Genomic DNA, 25,808 nt, shown 5'->3' with positions numbered 1-25,808 from the left:
TACAACATCAAGCCCTTCATGGATGAGGTATTATGTGACATTTATCCCCTTGAAGTTTGTGATGTATTATTAGGGCAACCATACTTGTGGAAGGGACATGCTGTGTATGAATCAAGGCCCCGCGTTGTTATTGTTACTTTGGGAAATAAGTTGTACAGGATATCAGAGGTAGCACTGCCTACCGCCATCTCTTTGGTTACTACAAAGCAATGTAGTAAGCTCATTTCCAAAACAGGGAAATTTGTTTTCCTGATGATACGCCCTCAAGGAAAGAAGAAGACGGTGGCCACGACCTCCAGACAGGGCCCCTCCGCACGACAACTACAGATGGACAAGGTCGTGGAGGAGTACGAGGACATCTTCACCTCCCCCACAGGGGTTCCTCTACACTGTCAGATCAAGTACTCCATCGATCTAACCCTAGGTGCATTGCTGCCCAATGGACCAATCTATCAGCGCTTCGTTCTGGAGAACGATAAAATCAAGAGGCAGATTCAGGAGCTGCTACGGAAAGGTCACATCCGTCCGAGTTCATCACCCTGTGGGAGCCCAATCGTGTTGGTACATAAGAAGGATGGGACTTGGAGACTCTGTATTGACTATCGGGCAATGAATAAGATCATTGTCTGTAATAGGTACCCGATCCCAAGGATTGATGACCTCCTGGACCAACTGAAGCGGGCAAAATATTTCAGCAAGATCGATTTGAAGTTAGGATATCACCAGGTACCAATCGAACCCTCCAATGTGTGGAATACTACCTTCAAATCCAAGGAGGGCCTTTTCGAATTGTTGGTTATGCCTTTCAGATTGACGAATGCTCCTGCAACCTTCATGAGGCTAATGGATGACATCTTACAGCCATTCACCAACTCATTTGTAGTGGTATACTTGGATGACATCCTGATCTTCAGCCAGAATTGGGAAGAGCACCTCCACCACATCCGACAGGTTCTCCAAACACTGCAACAACACAAGTTATGTGCCAATTTGGAGAAATGCACTTTTGGCATGACCCAGGTTTAGTATTTAGGATACATTATTGATGAACAGGGGGTGCATGTGGATCCAGCTAAGATCCAAGTCATTCGAGATTGGCCATCTCCAACCACTCTAACAGAGCTTTGCAGTTTTCTAGGTCTTGCCAACTTCTACCACAGGTTCATGTTGGGATTTTCTCATATCACTTGGCCCTTGAGTCAAGTCACCAAGGGAGGAGCGAAACCAAAATTCTTTTGGTCTGAATCTCAACAAAAGGCATTCACAAAATTGAAAGATCGCCTCTACACGGCACCAGTGCTCGCATTACCAGACTTGCAACAACCATTTGACGTCGAGACTGATGCCTCTGACTATGTTATTGGGGCAGTCCTTACTCAACACGAGCATGCAGTGGCATATCACAGTGAGACACTTTCAGACACAGTCCGAAAGTATCCCACTTATGAAAAAGAGGTGTATTCCATTGTGCAGGCCTGCCGACAATGGAAGCATTACATTTTTGGGAAGGAAACGGTCATCCACACAGACCACCGACCCCTGCAGTTCATACAGACCCAAGGGAAATTGCAGAATGATCGCCATCAGAAGTGGTCCACATACCTACAACAGTTCCATTTGAATATCAAGTATAAGAAGGGCAGCACCAATAATGTTGCGGATTGCCTCAGTCGGCCACCAATCATGGCATTAACCACCATGCTCAACTCTTGTGGGCACGAGGCTTTTGATTGGCCACTTCTCTACAAAAGCGACCCAGAATTCGGCCACACATACCAGACACTCTTGGAGGGTCAGCATGTTCTAGATTTTCACCTCCAGGATGCCCTGTTATGCCACCTAGGTCACCTGTGTGTTCCCTCAAGCGAGCGTGCCAAGATGATTTGGGAAGCACACTACAGTCAAGCTGTTAGGCATTTCGGGGTCGAGAAAACAGTGGCAGTATTGCAGAAGTATTTCTATTAGTGGAATCTTCGACAACATGTCGGGAAGTACATCAAATCATGCACTGCCTGCGCCATTGCCAAACCGACCATCAAGAAGCAAGGCCTCTATACCCCGCTACCTACCCCTAGTCGACCTTGGGAATCCATATCCATGGATTACATGTCAGGCCTTCCTTTCACTAAGCATGGAAACGACTGTGTTTTTGTGGTCGTCGACATGTTCTCGAAGATAGCCATTATGGAAGCCTACAAGAAGAATATCACAGCAGAAGCTAGTGCTAAACTCTTCTTTGAATGAGTGTGGGTACACTTTGGGATCCTACAGTCTATCATCTCAGATCGAGATAGCAGGTTCCTCAGTACATTTTGGCCCAGTCTCTGGTCGATGCTGGACACCAAACTCACTAAGTCCACACCCTTAGATCCTCAAACTGATGGCTAGAAAGAGGTTGTCAACAGGATGATCATACACATTCTGCGCATGTACAACTCAAAGAATCCACGCACATGGGACAAGAGCCTCCCCTATGTTCAGCACAGCTATAACCGGGCTCTCCACAACTCGACTGGCCACAACCCTTTTCAGATGGGCTTGGGATTCTAGCCACTGTCCCATTGATGTGGCCATGCCATTTGCAGCTACTCACATAGATTCGGCTCATGTCCAGTCTGAAACAGATAAGGCAAACAGCTTCATTGAGCACATCCAACATATTCGCCAGCAGGTCCATGACATTCTGGAGAAATCAAATGCCAAGTACAAGCAGCGACATGATCAACATCAGGTGCCACACAAGTTTCAGGTGGGCGACAAAGTCTGGTTGCATTTGCAAAAGGAATGCCTTACCGGAGCCTATCGAAAACTCAGACCACTCTGATATGGTCCTTACACCATTACCAAGGCTGTGGGAGACAATGCATTTGAGCTCAGCATTCCCCCATTCCTTGGCCTACACCCAATGTTCAATGTGGACCGCCTTCGGCCATACCTTCCACTATTACTAGACACATCCGACATTGCAGAACAACTCACACCCATAGAGTTAAATCCAGATTGCATGGAACAAGTTGCAACTGATCAGATCATGGACACACAGATCAAGCACACTCGCCAGCAGAATATCCAATTGTATCGAGTTGTCAAAGCAGGCCAACTCCTTCACTAGGGCAAGTGGCTCACCAGGCACCAAGTTCAGCAAAAGTTTCCTCATCTCATGGAGGAACTCAACGTAATCCATTGCTTCCTAGGGGGCGAGGAATGATCTAGGTGGATATTGGTGGCCACCTGCCAAGTCCACTTGGACCCCCACCATTGTTTCTTTCAGCTTTTCAGTTTCATTAATTGTAGCACGGTTTACTATTTTTAGCAGTTTTTCGGGTCCTGAACTTCCGGAGCTGTTTTGAGGCCCTAAATGACGTTTTTTGGGAAAATTAGGAGCAACATGGGTCTATGTATTAATTTTTATCTTCCCAAAGTTGTAGTTCTCGGATAGATCTTTCTAACGAGATATTGTGCGCGTCAAATGGAGATCGTATGCCAAAGTTACGACCCCGGGAAGTTGATGTACCAATTTACCCAAACGGGGCCCACGGTTTGGCATTTCACCTTCTAGGGTTAGGTTTTTGGATGTTTAGGGTTTTCCATTGTTTCTCAACAATAAATAGGCCTTCGAGCCTCATTGTAACACAATTCAGAGGCATGTAGCCGCCACATCTCTTCTCAGAGATAAGCTATCATCGCCCTAGCTGGTTTATTTCCATTGTTGTTTGTAAGCATATTTCAGTATTTTACATTAATGAAATGAAGCATTATTTCTGCTGGATCTTTGTGTTTATGGTTATCTCTGTAATTTGTTACGTTCCTGTTTAAATCCAGATCATTAAATTACTAAAAAATTTGGTGTTGTTGTCGGGGAAGTGTATATAGGAGGCTTTTTCTTTTCCTTTTAAAATTGAAAAAAAAAACAAAAATGATATCGATATAGAAAGAGAATCTAGCAGTAGATTTGTAGGTAGAGATAGAAGTTTGATTCCAGCATCATCGCTCACCCCACCATGACCTCATAGTGCCACACCATCCACCCAAACTCATATTACATCTATTGCAGGAAAACACAAACTTCCTGAGGAACTTAAATTTGAAGTCTAACCTAGAGATTCATCAACTGAAGCCATAATAGAAGAAGAGGATCCTACATTCCCAATAGAAGGAGTAATTTTTCTATCTTCAACTCGAGAGCAACTTCTAGGACAAGAAATAGAAATCCCTAGTGGAGAAGAAGAGGAAGAAACTTATTTTAACCTTCCATTGATAGAAGAACCAAAAGAACTAGAAGAGGAATTAGAAAATCCAATTTTGGAACCTTACTTTAGTTTTGAAGAATCTACAATGGTTGGAGAAGGGGAAGGATAAGTACATAATGTGACTGGTGAACAACCTAGGATTGGAGGTGGAATAGGAGGAAATAAAGGAGGTGGAAGAGGTGGAGGAAGAGGAAGATGAGGTGATAGAGGAGATCCAGAACCTTTTGCATTTCCATCCTCGATGAAGATACCATAGCCACAGTGAAAAATATCTCACCCTCCATCCTTCCAAATCTTCATGGCTTAAGGAGTGAAGATCCTGAAACATTTCTCTTTGAATATGAAGTCTTGTGTAAATCTTATTACTACTTGCTTGACACTCAAAAGTTGAAATTGTTCCCAGCAACTCTTAAGGATGCGGCATTAAAATGGTTCATGGGATTATAAGTACATTCTATAAGAACATGGAACAAATGAAAACTACATTCTTAGATAAATATAAGGATTATTGTATGCCCCGTAATCTTAAGGATAAAGTCTTTAAAATGATGCAAAAAGAGGATGAAAATCTTGAAGATTTCATTGAAAGATTTGCTTCTAATGTTAAAAGGGCTAAAATGCATAATCTAGATGAAGAAACTTTGAAAGATCTCTTGTTAAAATCCATCAAAAATGAGTGGATTCTTCTCAATTTGATGGGTAAGGGAGATATTTCTCAGTTAAAATTTGGAGAAATTTGTGAGTTATGCATACACGTTTCAAGAGGTAAAGTAAGAACTAGGAAAAAGCCAAGAGATCATATCATGTCTAGGATTAATAAATATGCAGCTAGGACAGTAAGTAGGGCTGAATTAGGCAATTTGCTTGAAAATTTTAAAACAGATATTTTGGGGCATCTTAGTGAACAAATAGATACCCTTAAAGTAAAAAACAAGCAAAAGGTTGAAAACGTTGCATTATCTATCTTTCGTCTGAAATGTAGAAAGAAGCATGCTTTGAGAGAATTCCCTCTTGACTTAAAAAGTGTAGAAACATGTGTTATATGTGCAGAAAATCATGATATAAATAAATGTCCTTAAATAACAGGTCTTAAAATTTTCTATCAAGAGGAAGTAATACCAAATCAAGTAGAACCCTTATGTTTATTGCTAAGAGACCATGGAAAAATTCACAACCAAATATGACCCAAGGTTTTAACACTCAAACATTTGCACAACTATCACAAAGAAATTGGAATGCACCCATGCCTTGGAAATCTTGGCCTCAACCTTGGGCATAATGATGAAAAAAGTATTATGGAAAGTACCCTCAATATCAACAAACCTACCATTTTTTCCACCCCAATATTTTCCTCATCCTGTTCAACTAACCCAACCTCAAAATCCAAATCCACAACTTTCATTACCATTTCCTCAAAGACCAAATCAACTGCCTGCTCAACCACTTCCAAACCCGAATAATAATAAAAATTCACAACCTGTTTACAATGTGGAAGGACAAAATTTCCAAACCTACATGATAACTCCGTTAGATCTAAACAATGTCCAACATAGATCTAGTAGAGTATTGGAAAATAAGTCACCATCAATTGTTATTCAAGAATCTGAAAAAGAAAATCTCTCTAAGGAAGAGAAATGTGCATCAAGAGGAAAAATCTCAAAAATAAACCAATAAACTCAATTCCCATGATAGAACAACCTTCAGTTTTTGTTCAAACACAACCTTTTCCTGAAAGATTGAAAATTGATAAAGGGGTTAAAAAACAGATTATGTTGCATGATTATGATATGATAAATGAATTGAAGAATTATTGAATTTAGGCTTCTGTGATCCATATCAATTTTTTGAGAAGATTCTTCGGCGAAAATCACATCGAGATACTTGTGTCGACGCGTTTCGAACCAACTAGTGTGGTTCATCGTTAGGAAAAGTTGAGTGAGCAGATCTCGCATTGCACATTAAATACATAGGGCAGAATATCCAATGACCCAATTTTCTAGACAGGTAACGGCTAGAATGACAACAGCTAGATTGGACCGGGAAACGGCTAGTTTGACTTTATAAGTTAATTTATTATTCTTGTTAATGTAAATGGATCATTTTAATATATTAAGTAAATTATAAAATAGATTAAAATAAATATTAAAACTATTTGATTAAATTCTAATTAAAATTAATTAATTTAAAATTGTTAGAATAAATTAATTTAAAATTGTTAGGTATCAAAGTTCTTAAATAAATATTATTTAGTTATAAAAGTTAAAATAAATTAATTTAAAGTTGTTAGAATAAATTAATTTAAAATTGTTAGATATTATTTAGTTATAAAAGTTAAAATTAGAGTAAGCTATATAAATAGTTCATTATATTCTAATTAAAATATATGTTAAATATATATTAAAATTAAATTAATTTTATATTCTTAATCAAAGAGTTTTTAGAATTATGAGTGTTAGAAACATATTACAGTAATTAATTAATAGTCTATTTACGGGTGAAAAATAATATATTAATTTTAAATTAATTAATTATAAAATCGATTAGTTTTAAATTAATTTTATAAATTAATAATTAAATTAAATTAAGTTACAATTAATAGTCCAAGAGGGCTCTTTTTTTTAATATAAATATTAGAGAATTCAAAAAATATCATCATATTAAAAAATAATTAATAATTTATTTAAGGGAGAGGAAGAAAGGAAGACAGCGACTAGGAGGAGAGGGTTGGGACCCAACAACCACTGATCCCCTAGCCATCCTCTCTATTGAGATTATTTTACTTAATCTCAAGCCATAATATGTAGTGCAAACCATAATATATGTATGTGTGTGCGCGCGCTCGTGCGCATTACTATCTAGTCATACACACCAAAATACTCCTTTAACAATTCTTTTAATATTTAAATAAGAGAAATACTTAAATTACTTAAGAAAATATACACAAGTATACATGTAGCCATAGATAGCGATATTTATAGGAGATCAAGGGTAAAAAATGAATGATATATATAGGAAAAATTAGTGTTTTAATGAGCAAAATAATGGCAAATGGAGTACTCATCAAAAGGTATGCTTAAATTATGGTCAGAGGTAACTGATGGTAAATATTTTATTTACTTGAGTGTAAGATATTTTCAAGGATTTTATTTTTGGATGGTTCTCCTGCTTAAGAATAAAAAATCACTACTTAAATATCTAAAAATCATGCATGAATATTGCAACCATATCCATAAATCGTGGTATAAAATATATAAGGTGGTTATCTACATGGAATTATATTGTGCAAAGTTTGCAGTAAAACCTTCAAAATATGGTCCAATTAAATGTTTGAAAAAATATTTTCTTTAATAATATTAAAAAATAAATATTTATTTTTCAAAGTTAAACATTATAAATTGCATTGGTCAATGTTAGACTAATAGTGATCAAAAGGAAAATCGATTGCTAAAGTCTTGCCTAGAACTAATAATGAATTGGTTTCATTACCTAGTGTACTTTGAGAAACCTTGTACATAATTTGAATGTACAAAATTTATAGATGTTTGGGTGTTATTAGTCAGATGTCTAATTCAATTTGAAGAAACAATCTTGGAGAATACATTTCACACCAATAAAGGTTAAGCCATTGAAGCCTTTTTTCACGTCTCATGGGTTAAGTTGCATGGAAAAAAATACATATCCAAAGATGTATTTATCTATCTTTTAAAATGATTTTCATCAAAAAAAATCCATACGTACGTGGGCCTAATAACATAGTATAGAGTCATAAATTAAAGATGTATTCGTTTTTTTCTCCATTCTTTTCTCAGAAAAATCTAACATCAAAACCATTTTATTTTTACTTTAGTGACTAATCATTTTAATTTAAAGAAAATTGCTTCATAGGTTAAAAAAAAAAATGATAAAAGTGGGCTTATAAAGGCAAGCCTCAACTTAACTTATGACATGCTTTTACCAAGAAATATTTATTCAATTATGAAATCACATTCATTGTAGGGGAATAAATAACATATTTGGTAAATTAATTGCTCACAGCATTAAAATAGAGGAGATACTATTTGTGATGTAAATTTGATGATCTTCAAGATTTCTAAATGTCAATAGACGATGAAGTACAAAAGGTGAAATATTCATAGCTAAGGGTGTATGGGACAACAAACTTTTAAGGCGTGATGATCACTTCATTATTTGATGAAAATGCTCATGACCTTGTCATTGTCACATTTTTTTCCTTAATTGGTTGCTTTGGGGTTAGGACATCCTAATTGTAACACACATTAACATCCTTTGGTTTCTAAAATATCCAATTCTATGTCAAGAAAATGTTTGAATATAATAAAGGTTGGTGGCATTGTTGACTTGGTTTGAACCTTAGATGAAGTTAGAGTTGTAGATATTTTAACCTCTCTACCTTCGCCAAATGGTCTTTGTCACAAATGATTATATTTTTGCAACCTCGTTTTGGAGGTTGCATAATCTGGAAATACCTAACTAACAATGGATGACTGCTTTAACCTAGTGACCAATTAGATTGCTATTGAGATCTAATTCCGCAGCCACCATCTTAGCTTGTTTTTTAATATATAATATGGGTGACTAGAGATAATGGGAAAAAAATTAGGATAACTTGAAGAATTTATAGCAACTTGAGTGCCAAGCAAGGTACAATTTCACTCATTTGAAATAAAGTAATGCATTTAATCTCGAAATTTTTCCATCTAGATTGGAACTTTATATCTAAATTGTAGTCATCCAATTCAGTGCCTCATCAAAAGTGACAGGTGCATGGATAATGGGTATGTAGCAATCTAAATGCTAATGCTAAAAATTACTCAAAATTTTGTATACCATTATAAAATGATATTTTAGATAGAATGAGTGACTAATGAGCACAACGAAGTAATGCACAATGGCACTTCTTTATTGTTATATGTAAGTGCACATGGCAAAGATAGATGACGTGGATACTAACACAATGTGAAAAACATGATGACATTAATGTGATCTTTGTCTTAGAAAAACCTTATATTTAATGCATAGTTCCATCAAACATAGTAAAGCCAAATTTTAGTTAATGTTTTGTTGATATTAAAACATTGAACCACTACATTCAAACATATCACTTTCTCACAACTTCAAACACCTAATAAAAGGTATATCACTAATGAAAAGGTTGAACCTAATATGATCAAATTTAAACCACACCACATCTTATATAGTCTTCGCAACTTTACAGTGTCCAAAGAAGGTGCTTTACTATGACTTACTTCCCTCAAGTTTCTCAAGTAAAGTTTTGTAAAGTTTCATTTAGTCTGCCTAGATTTAGTGGGAAGATCCTAATAGACAATGAACTAATAAAATAACCTAATTTCCCCAACTTTTAACTAAAGAGTGATTAATTGGATGTTTGTGTATAAATTATATTTTATTGTATTGTATTTATTTATTCTTTGGAAGTGAAGTTCCTTTTGAAGTTTAATTTGGTAATTTTTCTTAATGATTTTGATCCACAACAATTGTTTTCATTCATTTAAGTTTTCATTCTAAAAAAAGAGTCTTAACATTAATGCCTAAGTTCATTAGTTATAACTGCATCAACTCTACTACACAAATACATTGTTTCTTTTTACAATTGTATGTGTGTAAGATATTTGACATTTTAGAATCTTCATATGTAAAACCCTCACTTCAATAAACATATGTCAAAGTAACATTATTTTCATATCTATATGAAACTTTCATCTCAATGAAGATGTGTGCATTTGTGTTATGTTTTCACCACAAATGAAGGTAGGCAGTGGTAGTCCCTGTCGGGTATGAAATCTTCTAATGGTTTACATTTTGAAAAAATATTTAAAAACAAAAAATGCCTACCTGTTTTTGTTAATAATTGCTTTTGTACATTACGTTTAATAAATGTAGGCCACTTAGTTTCAGTGACTACAATTGTATTCAACCTAAGAGCCCTGAAGCGGCGAGAAATGTCTTCAGAAAATACAAGACTAGTATCGCCATCAACTGTATTATGGTTGTCACCGTAGATCAGTGTGAGTGTGGGCTTGTTGAGCTTCCAACTTGCCTCGAGTTCTCCACCATTTGATATTCCCTCCAATGCACAACCATCTCCCATAATTAAAAACCTATACAACATCCTTTCTCATTTCCTCAACCTTGGCCCTTGCAAGATATGGGTAGCAAGCCTTGCAAACTACATAGTTTCCTTCATACCTGTTTTTGTCTATTGGGATTCTTGACCTGCACTCCTCTTCAGGAACATGTATGTTAGGCTTGTTGACCTACAATCCTCTTGAAGATGTTCCTTCCCTCTGATCTTAGTTAGTCAACAAACAGTACAAGGGGGGTGGTTCTTCTCTTTTGTGGAATATAGTCAAGCTATCAAGTGTGTTGGACACCTAATCCTAATGGGTTAGTGTGGAAGTCGAATGGACAAAAGCAGTCCAAGAGACCTTGGGATCTGAAACCCAAGAGTCATATGTTGTACTATAAATGTATATCTGATGTTAATAAAAAATGAACTCACATGATTTATCTTTCACATTGTCTTGCTATCCATGTGTGTTTAACATGGTATCAAAGCTGGTTCGTTCATAAACTTCTCAATATTGTGTAAGCCACTTGTTTTTTGTGGCCTGTGTAAACCAACGCCTCTATGTCTTAATGAGTTTTTTATGGTCCATCTCTGCAAATTAGTTGGAAGTCGTTGAACTCATATATGTTTGGAAGTTTTTATGGTATATAAAAATCATTAAGTGGCGTATTGTGTACAGTGCATGTTTCCTGCGCTTCTGTTGTGCTGCCATCCTGACATTAAAACGCTTGAAGGCTGTCCTATTCCTAAACGTTCACCTGAGCGCTGTCATAACCTGAGCGCTGCCCTGACATATTCATTTGAATGCGCTCAGACTCCAAAACCGGTTCATATTCTCTGCAAACTGGGCTCTGTCCATATTTAATGCATCTGTCCTCAAACGCCTCTGTCGTTCTGTCCACTGAGCGCTGCTTCCCCTCTGTCCTGATGATGGCCTGTCCGAGCTCATTTCGCTCTCTGCGCTGCAAATCTCATTAAAACGCTTCTGCCATTATTCTCTGTGGTATAAGTTCATCGAATCACTCTGGTGCATTAAACAGTCTTGAAACTTTGTTGGTGAGTTTCTCATGGATATTCCCGATAAAGCGCTGAAAAAAATTCAAAATGAATGAAGATTGTGCGTTGGTATGGACGGTTACACAGATTCATATCATATGTTTCGAGTTCCTTTTTTTAATAGCGCTACATTGAACGCCGACAGAGAACCGTTGTGAACGCTGCCTGAATTGAAATTTGGAGAGAGATGGTGCACGATTAAGCGCTTTTTGTGACTCTCCGACTGATACACGAACACGGGAATCGCTTCTATAGCCGACTTGCTGAGGCCGACTCTTTGGAGCCTCAGGGGATCCTGCTGTTCAACAAATTCAAGACGGCGGCGTCGGGAAGAACCCCTGCGCCACAAGAAGTAGCGCGCGTAGATCAAGAAACCGAAAGCGAAGAAAACGAGCGCGAACAGAAGTAGAATGGCGACAATCATGATTTTGCTGCCAATGGCCATCGCCTTTGAGGAATTAGCTGCATTATCCCCGTAATAGTTATCGTTCCTGTTGAAGTTATCGTAAGGATCCTTGGCCGTATGCGAACTGGACATTACAAGCGTTCTCGGTGATTGCTGTGATTCTGTAATGCTCGAGTCGACTCAGAGGCCGCCTTATATGCAAAAGAAAGGCGTCGGCCGTCAATAGGTTGAAAGGCAGAGGGAAATTCCAAGAAGGCGGCTGTGAGCCGCGTGCCCTAACTGTTCTTTTTCTTCGATCCCCGCTGCCCTCTGATCATGTGAGGGTCATCTTTCAGAAACAGTTCCCGGGCTCCGACAACTGCTTATCAAATCAAGTGCGGGCCTTCTATGAAAGGGATGAGTTTGCATTTTGAAGAAGTCTCTCATCATCAGCACTAGTTGTGGGTCGTATTTCTTATGTTGGACATGGAGCTAACTCCTTAAAGGCCGAGCTCCCATTTCTATGCAAAACCATGAACGCTGGAAGTGTATTGAGGAGAACGAGACCATATTTGAGTGTGTCTTCGTTGCTGTAGCTTCATTCTTTGGGACAAATTTTATGTGGCTGGTTGGCTGTATGAGAGCCGTATTGAAGTGTTGGTCCTGAGACTCATTTTCTGCGTTGTATATTTCACAACCAAACGCTGAAGCGTAGCTGCCAGTGAACTGATATTCGTATTTACATACGTATCTCTGATGCTACCTTATATTCGTATTTATCTCTGACGCTGCCTTCAGTAAAATCGTGACATGGTATCTGATATTCGTATTTATCTCTGACGCTGCCTTCAGTAAAATCGTGACATGGTATCTGATATTCGTATTTACATACGTATCTCTGATGCTGCCTTATATTCGTATTTATCTCTGACGCTGCCTTCAGTAAAATCGTGACATGGTATCTGATATTCGTATTTATCTCTGACGCTGCCTTCAGTAAAATCGTGACATGGTATCTGATATTCGTATTTACATACGTATCTCTGATGCTGCCTTATATTCGTATTTATCTCTGACGCTGCCTTCAGTAAAATCGTGACATGGTATCTGATATTCGTATTTACATACGTATCTCTGATGCTGCCTTCAGTAAAATCGTAACATGGTATCAAACATACTCAATACTTCTCATGGCATTTTAAATGCCCTTGCTCAAACATACTACAATACTTCTCATGGCGTTTTAAATGTCCTTGCTCAGCCAGCTTAAGATTAGAAATTATTTTCTTATTGTTTTCAACCAAAGTTGATTTGATCCCTGATGTCATGGATGCTACTTTCCGCTTTTTCCCTGTAAAATGGTTGCCTCTATCAATGGAAGTATCCCCTTGACCCTCTAGCGGCATCTCCAACTTCATATCCTTATGCAGTGGGGTGTTTTCTGAAGCAGCATTGTGTTCAAATGCTCCATAATTGGACGCTGATGTATCAGTAACCAGTCACCTGGACTGGCCAAGATCTCCTGAAGACAAAGAAACTGAACATTATTCTGGGGTGGTGTGACCTGTCTGAACATAGTTCGCTGGAGTAGATCGTGATCCTTCTGAGATAGGCATCTGAAGTGGTGTCGGTAGCTGCAGTACACTTATCAAAACCCTTCTAAAACTGATATCGGTTGATTCTGTGGTCAACATTTTGGTCAAATCTTGAAACCATGCGACTATCATCGATGGTTGCATAGAACGATCTTCTGAGTAGTGCTGGGCATTGGTTGATTTCGCGGGTCCATGCTCTGGTCAACTATTCTTTGTGGCAGCGTGGAACAATTTTGTGTGCATTTTGTAAATCAATCGATCTAACTTGTTTAGTGTTCCTGGAGCTGACTTAACTGTAGAATGACTATTCTCTGTGGCTGCAGCATGAAGCAACTCTGAAGCTGCACTGATTGATTGTTGAAGCAGTCTGACCTCCTTGGTAGCGATTCTAGAGTAGATTAATTGCAGATCGAATGCACGTTGGAGCTGTCATTGTCCTGAGGCAATAAAACTTGATTAGTGGTTTTTTAACTGTACTTGCAATAGCTGGAGGTGGAAGACCTACTTAAGCATTAGAAGGAACTGCTTGAGAGACATTGCTGCAGTTTTTTGATACTCTATAAAACTTATATTCAAGAGACAGTGTTGATGAGCTATTACTGAGATTATATGTCTATATCAAGTGGTGAGATATAAAAGTTTTCAATAAGAACAAATCTGCATTATCTAGTTTGTTGACTCCTTGCAAATTTTTGAGAAAGAAAGAATTATAGTTGCTTTCTGGTATTCCGGTTTCAGCATCTTCGAATTCTACCTGTTGCTTCTTGTTGCACACTGATCATTTGCTGCACACTTATAAGGATATTGCTGTGTACTGTGAGTGGGTATTACTTTTCTGCATTAAGTAGTAGTTTTGATCAGTTCTTAACGCATAAATGGCCAGAATCAGTGAAGTATTAGAGTTCATGAAAACTCTTATACAATCTACTGTTGATGACACATTACAAATCAGCAAAGGATCTCTCTCAGAAATTCAGACATGCTTATATAATTCCCAAGAAAAGATTAATTTTTTGCAACTTGAATCACAGCTACACCAAGAAGAGCTACATCAAAATAGACATCATTCTGAACCTGTTTTTGTTCAGAACGTTGAGACAACCACCCATCAGCAGCAAGTCAATTTGGTTACTGTTCATTCAAATAAAGCAGCAGGTGTATATACAGATGCAGAAACTCAGTGTGCACTTCCCAAGCCCATCATCAGACCTTGGGAACAGCTTGTCCACAACAAGCACAGAACTAGTCTTGGATATGACAAGGACTTGTCCTTTCATATTCCAGACTATGCCAAGCCCATTCAGTTTCAGACTGCTAGATTCATTCATGACAGTTCAACTGCTCCTCATGACAGTTCAGCTTCAGCTGTTCCAGATTCTGCCCCTCTTCCACAGCAACAACAACAACAAAAACAACATATCGTGAAATGCCAACACTGTGACCGAGTTGGCCATTTGAAAGATCACTGTTTTGATCTTCATCCATGTAAGCACTGTCATAAAACCAGCCATTCTTCACACAGATGCTTCAAAAACAAACATCCTGCAAGAACAAAGATTCGTCTTGGATGGATCGCTTCTTGGCAATGGGCATCAACAGCCAAGAAGATATTCCAAACACATGTCAGAACTTGTTCCAGAATATTGAACAGTCTTGCAGTTGAGTTTTCTCCATCTTCTCACCTTGTATCTGACAGGGGGGGAAATGATGGTCATCTACAAGCTTCAAAGTCACATCAAGCGAGCCTGAGCCACAACCTGCCACACTAGTTTCAGAGTTGTAGCCAGAGACAAAGATGCCTGAACATGCCTTCAGTTGGCAATCTGGGACACTTCCTCTAGCAGAAGACTCCAGCTTCTTGCCAGTTTTGGAAGAGTTCCAGGAATTACAGAGTTGTTGGTCATCCTTAAACCATCACAGATTGAGAACACTTCCTCTAGCAGAAGACACCAGCTTCTTGCCAGATTTGGAAGAGTTCAGGAATTGCATTAAGCATTCCAGAGTTGTTGGTTATCCTTAAACCATCACAGGTTGAGACTTCCCTTTTCAGGTTGAAGTTTTACCTTTTATGTGGGGTGAGACCTCCCTTTTATGGTTGAAGGTTTCCCTCTTTAAAACAATAGGATCACTTCCTCTGGCAGAAAACTTCAGTTTCTTGCCAGTATTGGAAGAGTTCCGGGAACTGCACTAAGCGTTCCAGTGTTGGTGGTCATCCTTAAACCACCGCCCTTTATACCAACATTTCATAGAGCACATTCAGCCTAGTGTTGCCATGCATTTTTTGCACATTTTGTATTACAGCTCTCTTCTTGGACTCATACATAACCCTTCGGATTAAGGGGGGGAATGTTGGACACCTAATCCTAATGGGTTAGTGTGGAAGTCGAATGGATAAAAGCAGTCCAAGAGACCTTGGGATCTGAAACCCAAGAGTCATATGTTGTACTATAAATGTATATCTGATGTTAATAAAAAATGAACTCACATGATTTATCTTTCACATTGTCTTGCTATCCATGTGTGTTTAACAAAGTGGTTTGATTCCCCAACCTTAAATCACAGATTGAGCTGGCTACATCTATATAACAAACAATATAATACTCTTCAACTCTGAGTAGTCAATATCTCAAGTGATTTGATTCCCCAACCTTCATTAAGGGATTGAGTTGGCTTCATTTGGTTCGCTTTGTGCCAATAAATCTCATTTGGTTGCATGTTGGTCTCTTGTTTGGCTCATTTTTTTATTTAGAATTTTATCTGAGATTTTTGCAGGGTTACTAATGCACATTGACTTTCTGTATGTTTAGATTTCTTCTTTGTAATAAAGTTTCAATTTATTGGAATTTTATGTGGCTATTGCAATTATAAATAATGTTCTAACAAGTAACTGGATTTGGATTCCAACGATTGATGCACCTTGAGGCTTTTTGTTTGAATGGTTGTTTGTGTTTTGGGATATCTTCATCTCACAGGAAAATTAGAAGCACTCTAAGAAATCAGCTTCGTATGTTCAAGTGGCCTCCCATATTTTACTTAACCCTTAATTTCGTGGATAGAAATAAGGGAAGTGTTTTTTATTTAATTTACATACATATGAAGTTCAGAAGATATGTTTTGAACTGTAATAATTGTCTTGTTTGTAAATACTTGTGCATGCTTTGCAAGTACAACAAATGAAAGCAAGGAAATGAAAATACAAAAGGAGCAGCAACAAAGTCAATTACAACAACATCTTCTTTCCTAGATAAGAAGGAATGAGAATCATACTTCCTTTAATGGTGTCGCTAACTTCAAAAATTTTGAAAATCTAATTGGAAATTCAATGCCCAATTCCATGGTATAAAAAATCCTTGAGGAACGTTTGAAGTCCCCACACCAAAGAGAGGGATTTTATGATCCCACTATGAAGGTTATATAACTCTTCTTTATGTATCCCCATCTATATTTGACATTAATTTGGACAGCTTTTGTGTTATTCTATAAGAAAATGAAATTGTAAATATGACATTACTTTGTGCATTATTTTGAAGGTTATATAAGTTTGGTTTATTAGTTATATTTTTCACCTTAGACAACTTTTTTTGTTATTTTATGAGAAAAACTTATCATTATTTATGAACAAGAATTGACTGAATTTTTCTATAGGTAGAGAGTGACTAAACTTTGGAATTATATTGCAGTGTCAATATTATTTCCAGCATCTAGCAACTTCTCAAAATACTAGCCTGCAAGTTCCCCTGAACAACAGGGTTGGAGGCAAATTTACTCAGAGTTCAGGAGGATTACATTGTACATTGTACACATTCATGTTGAGACATCTAAAAGGCTCAATTTTATTTTTTTACAACTACAAAAAATCACCTATGACACAAGAGTGCAATTGTAGCTCTCCAAATCTTGAAGAACAAATGTGCACCACACACGAGGTAAGCAGTCACGATGAGGAAATGCAAATATGTCAACAAAAGTAGACAACAAGTGATATATTCTCTCATATGAATCAATTTTCCCTCCAAGATACGCATAAATATTTATATCAATGATCATCTAATAGTAAGCTAAGACAATTTTGGAAGTTGAAGTGTTTTTCCTGAACCCTAAGCTTTAATAATTCATTGCTTCCATTGCACCAAGGTTGTTAACTTTATTCAAAATTGTAGTTATACATCTCTATTTTGTCAATAATGATTTTTTATTTCAATACTTCCAAATTTGTTATTAGGGTTCTTTACTCATGTTATTCTACGATCTACCAATTAGCTTGATGGATGTGACTGCACCACTTGTAATAGCCTTCATAGGAATAACATTAGAATCATATAAATTGGACTGCGAGAGATTTCTTCTTCAGGAATATGCCTAATCCATTGTAAAACATTGATCACAGACTAAGAGAAAGCGTAAAAACAAAGAACAGAACATAATTGAAGCACTGCAAGAAGGAAGTGGTCAACTTTATGTGCATATGACAAACCTAAATGGAAAAATCTATCACATTATGCAGATGAAACAAACATTGACTGTTGCATGAAATCCCATAATTGCAATCAAAGATAAATCAAATTCTTCATGTAAATACATCCCATTCAACCTTGTTCATCCGAATAATAAATGGATATATAAAAGAGTGCCAAATTATTTTCCATAGGATTGTAGGAAAGTTTTGTTTGGAGTTATGCAATCATGTACAATGTTCTCCTGCTTAGAGGAATCAAGGAGTTGTTATTTTGACACATTCAAATAGACAACACTAATGCACCTATGCCTATAAGACAAGACATTTCTATGTGCATTTTACTATAGGCATCCATTTTTGGTAATAAATATTTAGACAGTGATATAATCATGTTCTATCATACAATCTTGGGCAAAAATATTTGTAGAATCCATATACAGTAGGCCATTAGACTCTTTAACGTAGTTTGTTAAAGTAGTTACTTAAAGAAGCTAGTTAAGTAGTCAAAGAATATTTACCTATACTCCTAAATTTATCATCTAGTTTAATTTAACATTGAATTTGTGTGTCATGAAACTGCATTTTGGCAGTGGTCAAGTCTATAGTTTGTTAATCTCCTTCCTGGGCACAAAAAGGGACTTAACCCCTAACGTACTGAGACTAACCCCGGTTATAAATACTTTTAAGGTCGCACACCTTTCATTCAGGTTTCCTAAGGAATTTAAGGGATGAGGAACACAACTTAGGGTCCACTAAATCTCAGTCAGGAAGCACTAAAACTTCTCTTTCAAGAATTGTTAAGCTCTTGACTAGTGCATTGGTGAAATGGCCTGACGTTTGTGATTGGCTATGATTTTTTTGCAAGACTGGGTTCTGTGGCGATGGATTTCGCTATAGGTTCCTACAATTGGCTTCAATCGTTACTACACATTTTAAGCCTCCTGAAGACAAAATGTTGCCATCAAGACCTAAATTTGTACAGCCCAACAAATTTTTCTTGGTTCCTCAACCTTGGCCCTTACAGGGGATGGGTGGCAGGCATTGCATACTAGAAGATCCAGAATGACAAACAAAAAGTGTGCAGGAAACTTGGGTATTCCAAATTGACAATTTTACATAATGTAAAAAATAAATGGAATTGAACGGTACAGGTTAAACAATGTTAAACCCCAAGAAATGTCATGAAAATCCATTGGCACATACCTATCAAAAAGTGCAGTAAGTTCTACAAATTGTCAAGAGGTGGACTTCAAAGGCTATAACAATTAAAATTCATTGCTCTGAAACTCTATAGTATAAACAGTATGCTCCTGACACTAAAAAACAAAGAGTAAAACACAGGAAACTCGAGGATCTCAACATTAGAGTTATTAAAAAAAAAACACATATAAGACACATGTAATAATACGTGCAGAAATAGTCACATATAAAAAATTGACAATTGAATTAAATATATTTCACCATGATTTGACTCTTTGGGCATGTTAGAGCCTAGATTTGCCTCAGGCTGAAAAGACAAGGTTCTAGGTCCACATCAAACCACGCTCAGCCTCGTAGCTAGCCCTACGAGGACAGGAGAGGGCTCTCTCCAGGTCAATCTCAGTGAAAGATAATTAATGGGGCTGGAGATGACTGAAATACCAACTAATTTTAGGCTAGGTATGAAATGCAAGGATTTGATTTGAGTTTTTAAGGGTTTTTGTTGGAAAAAAGGGACAGGCAAATTTGGGTCCGGGGATGAGGCCTAGTTTTTTGCAGAGTTCTGATTGGGGCAAGGAAGGCAATCGTTTTGATGCTTTGGATCGAATGAATGGATGGATCAGACCGGTGAGAAGCTAAGGAGGGAAAGAGGGTCTCAAGAGTCCTCCTCAAACAGATGAAAACATGAAGAATTAAACAAAATATCCATGCAGAGCATAGCAGTCCAATGAATTCTACCTTAATCACTCATTTGTTTAATTGCAGAAGAAAAGAGAAGGGAAAATGATACACATAAACATCATTGAACTTAAAAATACATAGAGAAACACACCATCAAAACATAGAGCCACATGGATCCCAATCAAGTGCTGCAAAACCCTGGTCCTTCCTTTGCCAAAATTGCAGAAATGAAATGTACAATAGGGTGCCAAGCAATCCCAAGTATCCAACCTTCTACCAAAATCCAACCCCTACACTATGAAATTCATAAAATATATACATTTTCTCATCCTTGTACTAAGGAATTGAGCTCAACCATTTTCTTCAAAATAGAATTAGTTACATTAAACTTGGGCCGAATTCCTGAAAATAGGTGTTGAATATGAACTCGTATCTCCTAAACCATAGCACCTGTTACAAAACTGAAAGAGGTTTTTGTAGATAAGGTCATGTTCGAGAAAAACCTCTCTCAAATTTGGGAAATTCGTTTCCAGTAGCTCGTAATTTGTTCCACAAAATCATCTCTAAAACAGAAAATCATTAAAAATTTAAATCTGTGAAAATGAGCTGTAAAGATCTAGTCAAATATCCCAATCCATAACACCTGTGAAAAAACTAAAAGATGTTTTTGTTATATGGCTCATGCTTAACAAAAACCTCCTTGGGTTTTGCAAAATTACTTTTCATCTGTTGCAAAATGGCCCCGCACTAAAATGATTAAAACAATAAAAAATATGAAAAATTTGCTTTGTTTTAATGTAGGCTCCAAATATCACTGTATATCTCCCACATAGTAGCACCTGTGCACAAACTGAAGGAGGTTTTCGTTATTTAGTATGTGATGAACAAAAAAAATCTTTCACTTTTGAAAAATTCCTTACCATTATTTCAGAAACTGATTTTCTACTAAACTTGTCATTGTGTGCACCAACTTACCTCAAAACATGCATAACCAAGAATCACTCATTCATTTCTTCTAATCCAGGAACCGGTTATGGGAATGTGATATACCGTTGGAAATATTTTTCCGAGCTTCTTCTAATGGACACACTTGTGACATGTTTTGTGTTGAATATCATGTGCAAAACATCTAACAAAACCAGACAGAGTAAGAGCTCATGTTGATCCCTGGTGACAGGCTGCAAAGACTAGAACTAACATCGCAGAGCGAAATTGTAAATTTCCAAGCCAAAGTTGTGATCAAAGCCGGCGCGGCACATAGAGAAGGTGGCGCGGCACACCGGGGAGGCGCGGCGCACTGGGAGAAATCGCGCAGTGCATTTTTGAACGAGCGTGACGCACTAGGAAGGCGCGGTGCGTTGGGTAAGCTGCGTGGCGCACACAGCTGACTGGCCTGAAAAGTTCCAGAACGGCCTCCAAACGCCAAAAACGTGCAAATTTCCTTTGTTTCAAGTAGGTTGAGCTCCATTTCTCTTGTTCATCAAATTTTGGTAGTTATGCTATGATGGTTGATGTGTTGAGTGTCCAAACAAATGATCAAACCCTATCATCTTAAATTCCTCAAATAAAAGCTGTCGCCTAGGGTTTCAAAAATTGTTTGCCACCAAGCTTATTCTTTTTCCATCATTTTCTTTTCTCCTTGATTCCATTTTTTTCCCCTGATTTCATTGTTCCCTATCCCCTAAAATTACCAAACCCCTACCCCAAATTCCCTTTCTCAAACTTTTAAATGTAAAACCCTAAACCCTATTCCCACACATAAATCCCAAACCCTCTCCCATATTTCCCTAATAAATCTATCCCAATAGTCCCTAATCCCTTACTATTATTTCCCCTTCCTAACAGTCCCTTGTTTCATTTGTTTTCCACTTGGTGGCAGAGTTTAAACACATCACAAAAGAGCAGTCCAACACATTTTTTATACATCAGCAATCAGTTTTCTCCAAGGCATTTTGTATAGCAGTCATGTCATCCGGTCATTCATCTGATTATGGAATGGAAACCCAAAGTGACTCACCCATGGAGGAACATGCACCCCGAAGGCCTCATAGAGGAGGCAGACATATCAGAGAAGAACCAATCACCCTCACTGAATTACGGGCCTGCCCTCTAGCCATTTTCTGTTTTCAGCATCAGTCATGTTATGAGTTTCATGAGAAGGTGGCTAATGTTCAATTTCATCATGAGTTGGCTCGTCTATTTGTACTGCATTTACATGGATATCAGGTTACTTTGGCTGGTGTCACCTTCACACTTACACCAGAATCTATCTCACTGGCAACTGGCACACTTAACATCGGCGACCATACTGGGGAAGAAAATGGTTTTCTTGTTGATGTCATTTGTTTTATGAGCTACAGACGAAGCCTGAAGTTATGCCAAGTAGCCTTCGAAACGCTTTTGCTTTGCATTAGTGCAAGTAGATAAACGCTACTTCAGTCAATCTCCATTCTATCTTGTAATCGTGACACTTAACTTGGGAATCACCCCAGTACATCTGAGAATTCTAAGCTTTTGGATGATAAGTTTAGAATTTGAAAGGCTGAACAAGTTGTTTATGTCCCTTTGATTTCTTGAAATAATAACACACTGGCTTCCAGAAGACATACCAGAGCAAATCCAGATCCTAATCCTCCCCCTGTCTACAAAAATCCCAATCTGATTCCAAGAATCATTCACCAAGGAATTTCTATCATTCTCGTGTTTAAATCTCGTTCATGTCCTGCAATTTTTAAGTATCTTGAAGAGCTTGATTTTGATGAAAAGTTTGAATTGTCATTGTTTGAAACCAAATCCGAAAGTGCTCTTGGTTCTATAGTCCCAAATCCTGACTTTGTTGTAGCTCTTGAAGTTGAAAGAAACAATAAATCAATTGAGAATTTTATCTTGAAGCACCTTCAGAGTGAAATTCACGCTTCAAATATCGCTGATTTCCTAGAAGCTGCATCTGCAACCCTCGGATCTTCCGTAACGGCATCCACCTCAAGAATTCCTACCGAACCGCCCTTCATTCCCACCATCCCTGTGCAGCCTATTATCCCTGATCAAAAGTCTGCTGTAAATTCACCTCCATCTACTCCTTCTACATCCAAAATCGCTTCTCCTCCGAACACCCCTCCTCATACACCTCACACATCAGCTGCACCTACTCCTCCAACTTCACCAAGACCGATTGCAAATCCACCAAGAGCAATGGCTGCTCGGTTTGCACCTCTCGCGCTGCCTCAAGTTTTGGGTGACATGCCCGCAGATTATCAGAGTAAAATTCCTTTGTTTGATGGCACTCCCCAAGGTACCACGGCTCAGCAACATGTAGACAAAATGACGAATTTCTTCGAGCTTCATGAGATTGATGCAAAAAATGTGACCATGAGATTATTTGTGCAGACTTTTGCAGGTGAGGTAAGAAAATGGTTCAGAGCTTTGACAGCTAGAATTATTCCCACATTAGAAGAGCTGCAAAGACAGTTCTTGGATCGCTGGGAAGTTAAGAAAGATCCTCTTCAAATCACTTCTGAATATACCAAGATCAAGCGGAATGTTGGTGAGTCCGTGCAAGACTATTGTATTAGATTCAATGCGGTTTATAATGCAATTCCTAATGATTTAAGGCCATCTAGAAAGTCAGCTTTGCTTAAGTTCCCGGATGGTTTTGATCCGGACATGGCTTATCAATTAAGAGAGAGAGATCCAGCTACCTTAGAAGAAATGCAGAAAATTGTCGTTAGTGTTGAGGCAAATTTGAATGACAAGAGAGCTAGATTGAAAGCTGAAAAGAGAGTCTCAATAAAGGAAGAAGCTTCTACCTCAGATCAAGTGCTCCGCAAGGTAGAGAAGATGATTGAAAGGTTAGCACTTGATAAGCCTGAACCGCAAATTCGGAATCCTAATTTCCGTGGACAGCAGCAACCTCAATTCAGGATCAAACAGCGTGAGCAGCGAGCACAAGAACCGGCATCACAACAGCAGCAAGTAAAAACACCTCTTCAGCAGAATTTTGTTGGTCCCGAATCTGATGATGAAGACAATGTAATAGGAGAAGAAAATCACTTCTTTACTCCTGATGATATGCCCACCTTTATCACTGAAGATGATGAGTATGCAAAAAGTTCAGCTGTACAGAAGGATGCAGATTTTATCTTGGCAAATGACACAGCTCTTGAAGAGGAGTCGGATGAGTATCAGAGAGGTTATATGCATGCCTTGTCCACCCAGCAGCATCAGTATTCACTACGAAACAGAAATGTCCCCATCAATCCAATCCAGAAGAGAAAGGACATTCCAGCATCTAAGAATGAGCCTCCTGTTGTGCCAAATAAAGGAAAAGAAATTGCAAATCCTACTCCAAGCAAGTCTCCACCAGCAAATGAAAGATTAAATCAGCCAATTGTATCAAAAGATAAAGCTGAAAAGAAATATGTTCCAGCCAAAGAGGTAGAAAAAACTTCTGCTTTTAGTTTAGAAAATGAAATTTCTAAATTAAAGGTATCCATTACCTTGACTGAGTTAATGAGGAACAGCACTTATAGAGGTCAGGTTTCCAAAATTTTGCATTTTGATCCAATGTCTGATATGGTGAGTGTGGAAGATGATAAACCTGAACTGATTTTTGGACCAGCATTGAATGGTGAGTCTCCAGACAGTGATGTGCCTCCTTTTTATATTAGTTTGAGAGTGCATGATTTTGTGTTGCATAATGCTATGCTTGATTCCGGCGCCTCCCACAATCTTATGCCGAAGGCTATCATGGAGAAGTTGGGTTTGGACATTACCAGGAAATAGCATGATCTTTATTCAATTGATTCTAGCAGGGTGAGATGTATTGGGCTCATTAAAGACTTGGTGGTCAGTTTGGATCAGATTTTGGCTAAAAACGTTTTGATGGATGTGGTGGTGGCGGATATACCTCCTAGATTTGGCATGCTTCTTTCCAAATCTTGGGGAGCAAAGATTAAAGGAACAATGCAACTTGATTTCTCCTATGCAATGATTCCTGTGTTTGGCCAAATGAGAAAACTTTATCGGGAGCAAAAAACGAAATACATGATCACAAGCAAGGAGAAACCAATTAATCATTTGATTAATTATGTACATATAGATTTAGAGTCTTTTGTTTTGTATTCAGATAGTTTCAATGAGATTGATAGTCAGTTAGTTGCAGCAGATGATATTCCAGAAATAGCAGAGAATTTCAGAGAAGTTTTGAAGAAAGAAATTCAAGAAAAGGACAATACCATTCAGCGATCAGGGAAAGATAATGGACAACAAGCAGAGAAAATAGAGCAAAAAGAGTTTCAGCTCTTAGAAGAAGAGGAAGATGGTCTGTGGACCATGGATTTCGATGGAGCAGTGGGAAATGATGGTGCTGGAATTGGTATTTGGGTACGCAATCCTTTTTCTACTCCGAACAAAGTGCCTAGTAATGTGCGGGTATGTTCTTACAAGCTTGCTTTTGATTGCTCAAACAATGAGGCTGAGTACGAAGCTTTGATTGCTGGCCTAAAAATCCTAAGAAAGTTGAATGCTAAGAGGATTGTTGTATATGGCGACTCTGAATTGGTGATTAAGCAAGTTAAAGGCGAATATCAAGCAAAGCATCCTCGGATGCGGGCATACCGGAATGCTGTTTTAGACATCTTGAAGCTGTTTTCTGATTATACCTTGACGTGTGTGCCTCGTATTCAAAATAGTATTGCAGATGCACTTGCTAAGGCAGCAAGTAATTTGAAGATTCCTATGAACTCAAGTAATAAATTTGAAATCCATGTGAAACATCATCCGACTGTCCTGGACAATCAGAGATATTGGCAAGTTTTCCAAGATGATGAGGAGATTGATGATTTTCTGCAAAACAAAGGTAAGTTCAAAGATACCTCAATTGATGTAGAACATGATGATGGAAAAGATGATGTGTAGATCAATCAAATGGAAGTGTTGCAGCTCAAGGATAATGTGATTCCTAAAGGCTTGATATGTTTAGAAGAACTCTTTGATCATGATGATGTAGCCCGCAAACCAACATTGCAGCCAACAGAGAAAGGAGTCGAAGAGGTGAATATTGGAACAGCTGAACATC

This window comes from Pinus tabuliformis, chromosome J, assembly GCF_031772625.1.
Source record: "Pinus tabuliformis cultivar Carrire ecotype Pingquan chromosome J, CPIR1, whole genome shotgun sequence".
NCBI classification, from domain to species: Eukaryota; Viridiplantae; Streptophyta; class Pinopsida; order Pinales; family Pinaceae; genus Pinus; species Pinus tabuliformis.
Note: the sequence above shows the minus strand (reverse complement) of the source record.